General features: G+C 43.4%; 1 pseudogene; it reads right to left on the bottom strand.

Annotated features, from left to right (window-relative positions):
• Window positions 1-3,433: 3,433 nt before the first annotated feature.
• Window positions 3,434-4,002, bottom strand: LOC140197047 (alpha-1,4-N-acetylglucosaminyltransferase-like; annotated as a pseudogene).
• Window positions 4,003-11,902: the final 7,900 nt, after the last annotated feature.

Genomic DNA, 11,902 nt, shown 5'->3' with positions numbered 1-11,902 from the left:
TTTCTGATGTTCAAAACAAACACAATGATCCTGATTTGTGTTATAATCTCTTAATTGAGACCAAGAGCAATTAAACAGTCATACAGTCCTATAAACTTGGCTTTGAAGGAAGAGGAGATAGGTGGAGTGCAGGGTAGACAGGGCAGGTTTGGTGCAGTTGTTGATGAAGCAGAAAGAGGTCAAGAGCATGCCAGGCCTCATTTTTTTCAAAAGGGACATTTCAGCCTTTGCTACTCAACAATTTCAGGACCTTTGATTTTGTCTTTGATTTTGTATCAGGGTGGACTAATTCTGGTACAAGGCTATAACGTTAATTCCTTGTTCCTCTTTTCACAGATGCTGCCTGAATTCAGCAAAGGGAATATTCCTGGATCAATCTAGACAACAAAACAGAGAAAAAGGAAATGTTTCCTGGCAACCATTTCACATTCAGTTTATTGCCAGTGAGAAAATCAGATCTCTCGGTCTTTGACAATTGTTGGTGCTGAATCAAGTTCTGGGCTCTGGTCAGTCCTTTATACTCTCAACACATGAGTTGGAAGGACAAAGTTTATTTGTTGGACTTTACTTTGCTTCCATGCCACTGCCACGGACAGACCTCAAAGACGTCTACTGCCTGCAGTCACCTGGGACGCCATGAGATTAGGAAGGTACAATAAAAAAAGCTTTTCTTCTCACTCCTCACCTTTGATGGTGTCTCTGTGAGAGACGTCAGAATCAGAATCAGGTTTAATATCACCACCATATATCGTGAAATTTGTGAAATTCAGATGGTACCTGTTTCTTATCCCTGACTGGTGGCTGACATTTGTTACACCAGCACCCAGTCCTGATCTGCTCCACTCAACTGAGTAATATAAAACCTTTAGATCAGACATGGAGTAAATTATCTCCAAAATAAAATTGACTCACAATGTTCTAAACCTATTCAGCTATGAAAAGTTACATGAGTGTTATAAATTGCCGTTTAACATGTAATATTGTTTTGGTGTTTCTGATCCTGTTGATTTCCTTCACATTTTTAATTATAAACGCACTTGAAGAAACAAATCTAAAGCTATGTCCATTTTGTATTCACTCTCTAGTTGATGGCATCAAAATATTATGATAAATAAAATACATTTACCCAAGATAATATGAAAACCACTTCATGATGACTGGGGATAGATTTTAAAAACTATTGCTACCCACCTGTAGTAACGTGACTGAATCTGTAATGTTGTCTGTGAGTCCATTCTTTGAGTCTGGTTGTATGTTCTAAAGGAGGGTTATTCATTTAGTGTTCTGAATTTTGAACATATTACAAAGCACCTCAGTGTAATACCACCACGAAACACTATGTAACAATTTGCAGTCACATAAAGTGATAATCAAAAAAAAGTTAATGGTTAAACGAAAACTCAGCATTGGAAATAATTATCAGATCAGGAAGTAATACTTCCAGACAATAAAAACACAAAAATGCTCGTAATATGAAAACAAAATATACTGGTGAAGATTAATGACTTCCAACACTAGCTCTAGTTTTCTCTCTGAGGAAGTTATCTGATCAGTGAGGATTTTTAGTACTTTCAGTTTTAAATTTGAAATTTCTGACATCTGTTATTCGATAGGTGGAGATATCACAATTTTAAAATGGACCCAGAGGTGGGGAGCAAAGATTAGGGACAGTAAGACACAAAATGATGTGATCCTATGGAACCAGGAGTGATTCAATGGCAAAAGGCAGGGATCAGAGTGAAAGGAATTAGTAATTATAAGTGAAGAAAAAAAATGAAAATCAAAACCTGCAGATGCTGTTAAACTGAAATAAATGCAGAAAATTCTGGAACAACTCAACAAGTGAGGGACCATTGGTTAAAAGGGAAACACTCAAAAGTCTTGTGATTCAGACAACACTGGTGTTGTTGGCAAATTTGTAAATATTGTTGAACGTGTAGTGTGTGTAAAGAGAAGAGCAGGGTCTAAGCATGAAGTGCACTTGTGTTGATGATCAGTGAGGAGGAAATATTGTCAATGATCTGTACTGATGGAGATCTTCTGATGAATGTGGTGGATTCTGAGTGTTGTCGATGATTAGCAGCCTGACGTTCTGTTACCTAGACGTACAGTGGAGAACCAGTGAAACAACATCTGGTGTTGACCTGTTATGCTGATCGGCAAATGAAGAGGATCCAGCACAATAACCAACTTCTTGAAGAACTTGTTATGGTGGATGTAAGTGCTGACAGATGGCCGTTTCTCAGGCAGGTCACCATACCCTTCTTGAGCACATTACAATTGGAGCCACTTTGAAGCATGTGGGGAGTTCAGACCACAGATGCGAGGTGTACGATGCCCTTGAAAACACCAGCCATTTGTCTGTACAGATCTTCAGCACTCAGCATTCTCTGAGCTGGAAGCTTCTGATGACTGAGGCAGCTCACCAATCCACCTCACAGCCCGGCTGTGTTTTCAGCCACTTAAGGCAAAGCCTCCATCATCTACTCCATTCCTCTCTTGAATTTAGCTTCAGTAACAAAGAATAAAATTTCACACTCTAAATTCTGGAGGAACTCAGCAGGCCAAGCAGAGAAGAAAGTTTATTGATTCTATAGACAGCGCGCAATCTTCATCAATATAGATCATTGATCATGTGTTGAAATACATCAGACACATGAAGAATGATGATGAAAGTAAATGCCAACTGCATTAGTTTGTCCAGGACAATTTGTAATTAATGGATTGAGGTACAAATGTATGGAGGCTTCACTGAGATTTTCCCACTAACCTGGGGACATAAATTAGCCTATCAGTCCGATTGAAATCACACGCATGAGTTCTGAGGGTCATAGGTAGGGGAGGTGTTCAGAGGCTTTTTACCCAGATTGAAAGTGTCAAATACAAGTGGGAATATCTTTAAGTTGAGGGGTGAAATCAGAAAAGAGACGAACAAGACAAGGTCTTTACACAGAGAGTGGTAGGTGCTAGGAAAGCACTGCCTGTGGAAGTGATAGATGCTGATACGATACCAATGATTCAAAAGCATTTAGGTAGTCAATAAACAGAGAGAACAGAGGGATATAGACCATGTGTACACTGATGGGATTTCATAGTTAGCATAGACACTGTGGGCCGAAGGGCCTGTTCCTATGCTGTAATTTTCCATGTTCTCTGTTCTGACCTCAGCATTGAGCAACTTACTTCTTTTTCTTGAGAATTGCTTGAGCCTCAAAAGTTGCTCTTCATTAAATAGTACAAATAGCACCTGATCTTACTGGACATCCATTGGAAACATTTTGTACTAGACAGTTTGAGAAACAGCCCTGAGAAGAAGAACACATTTCAGCTGTGCTGAGACTTTGTGTGTTATTCCAAATCATTCCTGATAATAAGCAGCAGCAATGGGTTGTGAATGAAAAAAATCATTTGACATATGACAGGAAAATTGGTATTAGTTTTTATTGTCACATGTACAAAATTCATAATCTGCTGAATCCTGGTCTGTGGTGTACAACTGGAAATAATGTTCAATTAGTGATCCACTTCCTGCCATAACTCACGTTTCTCACCAGAATTCTTAAAGTTCCAGACAGGTGCTCTATATGGATCTGAGAAGACCAGTTCTATATCTTCCTTTCTGCAGAGAGCAAAGTGCCTTTCCTCAGCTGAATGTGGGGCGAGATGGAGCCAAACTCTAATCCACAAAGAGATGCCATTGCATTCCTTGTCAATGAGCACACTCATTAGTGTTGCCTCATCTCTTCGGTAAACACTCAATCAGTTGAGGACCTTGTTAAATCTCAACATGTCCAATGTAAATGGGCTACAAAATGTTCTATACAATTCTACACAAACAGAACGGTTCTTGTGATGGAAACCCATTACCTCATTAATGACTGTTGTTATGCTCTGTAAACAAGTCAAATTATCAAAAGACATAGCCCCTAGTGATATAATGTTAGTATCCTGGAAGATGCACCCATATTTCCAGAACAATGCTCACCTACATCCATTACCAAGTATATGTCATATATAGAACAAGGAAAAGTTTTATCAATTACCTTAATTTCTATTCTTTCAAAGCATCTCTTCTTCTGTCTTTCATCTTTGCACCATTTCTTGGTGTTAAAAACTTTTTGATGGGGAGCCCAGTCTGCAGTGTCTACAGCCATTACACAAGGACACTATAACAGATACTTTGAGGAGCACGTGAAATGTCACTCCACACATCTAGATGGAGTTTAGGTTGCACAGAGAGGAACAAGCCCTTCAGCCTGTCACATCCACCGAATACTGCACTCATTTCTAATCTTCCCAATTGAGTCAAAGACAGCACAGGAAGAGTTCCTTCAGAATCATCTGTCCATGCTAACCAACATGCCAATCTCACCTAAACCTTTCCTATTCATGTTATCTGCATTAGGTCCTTAGTATTCTATCCTTTGGCAAATCAAGTGTTTCTCTTGACATGAGAGTACCTGCCTACAATATTTTCTCATTCCATATTGCAGCCAGACTCTGACCTTAAAGTATGTACTCTATGTAAACTTGATGATACCATGATAGGAAAGGAATATTTGTGATCTGCCATACCCATCTCTGTCATAATTTTAGAGCATAAGACTGTAAGATATAGAGCAGAACTGGGCCATTTGACTCATCAAGTCTGCTCCACGATTTTATCATGACTGTTCCATTTCCCTCTCAGCCCCAATCTGCTGCCTTCTCCCCATACCCCTTCATGCCCTGACTATTCAAGAACCAATCAACCCCTGCCTTAAATATGCCCAATGACTCTGCCCCTACAGCCAGGAAGAAAGAAATTCCTAACTTCTGCAGCCTTCAAACTTCTGGCATACTGCTAGTGGTGATGCTGCAACAACCTGGCAGTCAACGTCAGTAAGAGCTGATTATGGACCTCAGGAAGGGTAAGACGAAGGAACACATACCAATCCTCATAGAGAGATCAGAAGTGGAGAGGGTGAGAAGTTTCAAATTCCTGGATGTCAAGATCTCTGAGGATCTAACCTGGTCCCAACATATCAATGTAGATATAAAGAAGGCAAGACAGCAGCTATACTTTATTAGGAGTTTGAAGAGATTTGGTATGTCAACAAATACCCTCAAACACTTCTATAAATGTAACATGGAGAGCATTCTGACAGGCTGCATCACTCTCTGGTATGGGGGGCGGGGGGGGGGCTACTGCACAGCAACGAAAGAAACTGCAGAGGGTTGTAAATTTAGTCAGCTCCATCTTGGGTACTAGCCTACAAAGTACCCAGGACATCTTCAAGGAGCGGTGTCTCGGAAAGGCAGCGTCCATTATTAAGGCAACACGCACAACACGCTGGAGGAACTCAGCAGGTCGGGCAGCATCCGTGGAAATGAACAGTTGTGCATGTTGCTTTGACACCAGCAACTGCAGAGTATTTTTCGCAGTGCAGCGCGGCAGATTTAAAAGGGCAGAAATCCTGCTTCGGGTTTGATCCGAAGAAGGAAGTCTGAGAGTTGGAGCGGGAGTGCGGAGAAAGATATTTTTGAAATTTTCGTTTTTTTTTCTCCAACGGCGTTCAGAGAGGCGGGACTGCGCAGGCGTGTGACGTCCGGCAGTGCAGCGCGGCAGATTTAAAAGGAACAGAGCCTCATACAGCGGGCAGCGGAGTTTGCGGGCTGCGGAGTGAGCCGGGAGCAGAGTGAAGGCTTAAGGGCTTCGGCTCAACGGGCTTAGGCGGAAACGGGCGAGTCGAAGAGGGTTTGGTATTCATTTTCTGTTGTTATTTGAGGAGAGGGGCAGTATGAGTGTGAGGGCAGTTTGCTGTTCTCGGTGTGGGATGTGGGAGGCCCTGGAGTCTCCAAGCCTCCCGGATGTCTACATCTGCGCCAAGTGCATCGAGATGCAGCTCCTAAGGGACCGCGTTACGGAACTGGAGCTGCAGCTCGATGACCTTCGTCTGGTCAGGGAGAGTGAGGAGGTGATAGAGAGGAGTTGCAGGCAGGTGGTCTCGCCGGGGCCACGGGAGGCAGACAAGTGGGTCACGGTTAGGAGGGGGAAGGGGAAAGGTCAGGTAATAGAGAGCACCCCGGTGGCTGTGCCCCTTAACAATAGGTACTCCTGTTTGAGTACTGTTGGGGGGGGACAGCTTACCCGGGGGAAGCGACAGTGGCCGTGCCTCCGGCACTGAGTCTGGCCCTGTAGCTCAGAAGGGTAGGGCAAGGAAGAGGAGGGCAGTTGTGATAGGGGACTCGATAGTAAGGGAGTCAGATAGGCGATTCTGTGGATGCAGTTCAGAGACCCGGATGGTAGTTTGCCTCCCTGGTGCCAGGGTCCGGGATATTTCTGATCGTGTTCAAGATATCCTGAAGTGGGAGGGTGAGGAGCCAGAGGTCGTGGTACATATAGGTACCAATGACATAGGTAGGAAAAGGGAAGAGGTCCTGAAAGGAGGATATAGGGAGCTAAGAAGGGAGTTGAGAAAAAGGACTGCAAAGGTAGTAATCTCGGGATTACTGCCTGTGCCACACGACAGTGAGAGTAGGAATGCGATGAGGTGGAGGATAAATGCGTGGCTGAGGGATTGGAGCAGGAGGCAGGGATTCAAGTTTTTGGATCATTGGGACCTCTTTTGGTGCAGGCGTGACCTGTACAAAAAGGACGGGTTACACTTGAATCCTGGGGGGACTAATATCCTGGCAGGGAGATTAGCGAGGGCTACTGAGGTGACTTTAAACTAGAATGGTTGGGGGGTGGGAGTCAAATTAAAGAGGCTAGGCGAGAGGAGGTTAGTTCACAACAGGGGGATGGGAACCAGTGCAGAGAGACAGAGGGGTGTAAAGTGAGGGTAGAAGCAAAAAGTAGTAAGGAGAAAAGTAAAAGTGGCAGGCCGACAAATCCAGGGCAAGCATCAAAAAGGGCCACTTTTCAGCATAATTGTATAAGGGCTATGAGAGTTGTAAAAGAGCACCTGAAGGCTTTGTGTGTCAATGCAAGGAGCATTTGTAACAAGGTGGATGAATTGAAAGTGCAGATTGTTATTAATGATTATGATATAGTTGGGATCACAGAGACATGGCTCCAGGGTGACCAAGGATGGGAGCTCAACGTTCAGGGATATTCAATATTCAGGAGGGATAGACATGAAAGAAAAGGAGGTGGGGTGGCGTGGGGTGGGGTTAAAGATAAGATTAACGCAATAGAAAGGAAGGACATAAGACGGGAAGATGTGGAATCGATATGGGTAGAGCTGCGTAACACTAAGGGGCAGAAGACGCTGGTGGGAGTTGTGTACAGGCCACCTAACAGTAGTCGTGAGGTCGGAGATGGTATTAAACAGGAAATTAGAAATGTGTGCAATAAAGGAACAGCAGTTATAATGGGTGACTTCAATCTACATGTAGATTGGGTGAACCAAATTGGTAAAGGTGCTGAGGAAGAGGATTTCTTGGAATGTATACGGGATGGTTTTTTGAACCAACATGTCGAGGAACCAACTAGAGAGCAGGTTATTCTAGACTGGGTATTGAGCAATGAGGAAGGGTTAATTAGCAATCTTGTCGTGAGAGGCCCCTTGGGTAAGAGCGACCATAATATGGTGGAATTCTTCATTAAGATGGAGAGTGACATAGTTAATTCAGAAACAAAGATTCTGAACTTAAAGAGAGGTAACTTTGAAGGTATGAGACATGAATTAGCTAAGATAGACTGGCAAATGACACTTAAAGGATTGACGGTGGATATGCAATGGCAAGCATTTAAGGATCGCATGGATGAACTACAACAATTGTTCATCCCAGTTTGGCAAAAGAATAAATCAAGGAAGGTAGTGCACCCGTGGCTGACAAGAGAAATTAGGGATAGTATCAATTCCAAAGAAGAAGCATACAAATTAGCCAGAAAAAGTGGCTCACCTGAGGACTGGGAGAAATTCAGAGTTCAGCAGAGGAGGACAAAGGACTTAATTAGGAAGGGGAAAAAAAATTATGAGAGAAAACTGGCAGGGAACATAAAAACTGACTGTAAAAGCTTTTATAGATATGTAAAAGGAAAAGACTGGTAAAGACAAATGTAGGTCCCCTACAGACAGAAACAGGTGGATTGATTATGGGGAGCAAGGACATGGCAGACCAATTGAATAATTACTTTGGTTCTGTCTTCACTAAGGAGGACATAAATAATCTTCCAGAAATAGTAGGGGACAGAGGGTCCAGTGAGATGGAGGAACTGAGCGAAATACATGTTAGTAGGGAAGTGGTGTTGGGTAAATTGAAGGAATTAAAGGCAGATAAATCCCCAGGGCCAGATGGTCTGCATCCCAGAGTGCTTAAGGAAGTGGCCCAAGAAATAGTGAATGCATTAGTGATAATTTTTCAAAACTCGTTAGATTCTGGACTAGTTCCTGAGGATTGGAGGGTGGTTAATGTAACCCCACTTTTTAAAAAAGGAGGGAGAGAGAAACCGGGGAATTATAGACCAGTTAGCCTAACGTCGGTGGTGGGGAAACTGCTGGAGTCAGTTATCAAAGATGTGATAACAGCACATTTGGAAAGCGGTGAAATCATCGGACAACGTCAGCATGGATTTGTGAAAGGAAAATCATGTCTGACGAATCTCATAGAATTTTTTGAGGATGTAACTAGTAGAGTGGATAGGGGAGAACCAGTGGATGTGGTATATTTGGATTTTCAAAAGGCTTTTGATAAGGTCCCACACAGGAGATTAGTGTGCAAACTTAAAGCACACGGTATTGGGGGTAAGGTATTGATGTGGATAGAGAATTGGTTAGCAGACAGGAAGCAAAGAATGGGAATAAACTGGACCTTTTCAGAATGGCAGGCGGTGACTAGTGGGGTACCGCAAGGCTCAGTGCTGGGACCCCAGTTGTTTACAATATAAATTAATGACTTGGATGAGGGAATTAAATGCAGCATCTCCAAGTTTGCGGATGACACGAAGCTGGGTTGCAGTGTTAGCTGTGAGGAGGATGCTAAGAGGATGCAGGGTGACTTGGATAGGTTGGGTGAGTGAGCAAATTCATGGCAGACACAATTTAATGTGGATAAATGTGAAGTTATCCACTTTGGTGGCAAAAATAGGAAAACAGATTATTATCTGAATGGTGGCCGATTAGGAAAAGGGGAGGTGCAACGAGACCTGGGTGTCATTATACACCAGTCATTGAAAGTGGGCATGCAGGTACAGCAGGCGGTGAAAAAGGCGAATGGTATGCTGGCATTTATAGCGAGAGGATTCGAGTACAGGAGCAGGGAGGTACTACTGCAGTTGTACAAGGCCTTGGTGAGACCACACCTGGAGTATTGTATGCAGTTTTGGTCCCCTAATCTGAGGAAAGACATCCTTGCCATAGAGGGAGTACAAAGAAGGTTCACCAGATTGATTCCTGGGATGGCAGGACTTTCATATGAAGAAAGACTGGATGAACTGGGCTTGTACTCGTTGGAATTTAGAAGATTGAGGGGGGATCGGATTGAAACGTGTAAAATCCTAAAGGGATTGGACAGGCTAGATGAAGGAAGATTGTTCCCGATGTTGGGGAAGTCCAGAACGAGGGGTCACAGTTTGAGGATAAAGGGGAAGCCTTTTAGGACCGAGATTAGGAAAAACTTCTTCACACAGAGAGTGGTGAATCTGTGGAATTCTCTGCCACAGGAAACGGTTGAGGCCAGTTCGTTGGCTATATTTAAGAGGGAGTTAGATATGGCCCTTGTGGCTACGGGGATCAGGGGGTATGGAGAGAAGGCTGGTGCAGGGGTCTGAGTTGGATGATATGCGATGATCATAATAAATGGCGGTGCAGGCTCGAAGGGCCAAATGGCCTACTCCTGCACCTATTTTCTATGTTTCTATGTTTCTATGTTGTCTATTGTTAAGGACTTCCACCACCCAGGACATGCCCTTTTCTCACTGTTACCATGAGGTAGGAGGTACAGATTTTCCCTTTGATTTGATCATCATGCAATACAAAGACCCTTCTTTTCTTGTTTATCAGTTCAATCCACAGAGCTTCATTTGTTCATCTTTTCAGCAATCTCTTGTCTACCTCATTTGCAAATGCTGAAGTTGGGGACAATGAGCCACCGTTCCACTTCATGATAGTTCAAGTCCCAGATAGAGAGCTCACCTGCATCTTAATTCAGCACCTGTACAGCCTGCACTCACTGGGTTAACAAATGAACTATTAAACACTCTTTACTTTGAGGTAAGAGCTTTGCTTGCTTTGGTTTACAAACCTATCTCTCTGCCTTCTAGATTCACTAGCAAGTGCTATCTCAAACTGCTGATCTTTTCACATGAGCCCACCAATTTAAATCTCCTCAAAAGCACTAGCAACTTCTCCACAAGGAAAACAATTTTCCACAGATTACATCACCAATTGAACAAATCCCAATGACCCAATAGTCTAAAGCCCTTTCATCTACAGCAGGGGTCCCCAACCTTTTTTGCACTGCGGACCGGTTTAATATTGACAATATTCTTGCGGTCCGGCCGACTAGGTTGGTGGAGGGGGAGGTTGATTGCCAACGGACAAAAGTAGCAGTCAAATACGTTATGTTTACCCCGAGAAAGACTACAATGACCATGAAGCTGTGCACGGGCAGCAGTGCGCATGCGTCTACCTGCCGCTTTTTTTCTGTAAATCATTTTTGGCGATTCTGTTCGGGGGGGGGCGGGGGTGGTGTTAATCACGACCGGAATATTGGTGATAAGTGGCTAATACACTCAATTTCATTTCTAAAAGGGTTTATCTAACGAATTTAATATTAAACACACAGCGCATATTTTCCTCGCATGAATATAGTGATAAGTCAATTATCAGGGGAGGACAGGGGAGCTTGAAGTAAGCGTTGAACAAACTTCCAGTAGAAGTGGCAGAAGCAGATTCGATATTATCATTTAAAGAAAAATTGGATAGGTAATGGACAGGAAAGGAATAGAGGGTTATGGGCTGAGTGCAGGTCGGTGGGACTAGGTGAGAGTAGCGTTCGGCACGGACTAGAAGAGCGGAGATCGCCTGTTTCCATGCTGTAATTGTTATATGGTTATATACGTCACTTATAAGTCAATAACGTCATAACATTTTAAGTAACGTTTGGATATTAAACATACAGAGCATATTTTCCTTGTATGAACATATAAAATTATTGCAACACACCAATATCGCTGAATCAGTGGGAGCCATGGGCTTGTTTCCCTGCAACGAGACGGTCCTATCGAGGGGTGATGGGAGACAGCGATACTCGCAGAGGGTTCCTTATATCCAGTCTATTCCGCAATTTAGTTTTTGTTGCATTCATTGCAGAAAACCCCGCTTCACAGCAATATGATGTTGGAAATGGAAGCAACGTTTTCGGTGCTTTCGTGCCTATCTCAGGATATTTAGCCTTGACTTTGATCCAGAATGCTGGCAGAGATGTTACGTCAAACATACTTTTCAGCCTGCCGTCATTTGAAAGCTCAAGGAATTGATCTCCTTCCCGCGCTGACATGGATGACGCACGGGTAATGACCTCGCATGCGTAATGGCTCAACAGTGGGCTTGACGGGGAATGAGGAAAGGTTTCCTCGCGGCTCGGTAGCACATGTTTTGCGACCCGGTACCGGTCCACAGCCCGGTGGTTGGGGATGGCTGATCTACAGCATCTCTTCAGCTAGACATCCATTGACAGTTTCTGTGGTTGTAGCCCAGAATTATTACATAGGTGAGATTCTGCATTTTAATCTCTTACATAGCTCCTTGTACTTGACCTGCAGGACCTCATCCTTCCTTCTAGCTACATCACTGATACATCCACAGAACATGACACTTTCATGTTCTCCCAGCTCCAGATGTCCTACTCTTGATCCTGTCTTTGTACTTTCATATTGGTGCTACAGATTTTAGAAATCAGCCAAAATGACTTA

This window comes from Mobula birostris, chromosome 4 (assembly GCF_030028105.1).
Source record: "Mobula birostris isolate sMobBir1 chromosome 4, sMobBir1.hap1, whole genome shotgun sequence".
NCBI classification, from domain to species: domain Eukaryota; kingdom Metazoa; phylum Chordata; class Chondrichthyes; order Myliobatiformes; family Myliobatidae; genus Mobula; species Mobula birostris.
The sequence above is the reverse complement of the archived record's forward strand: the minus strand, read 5'-3'. Positions and strand labels throughout refer to the sequence as shown.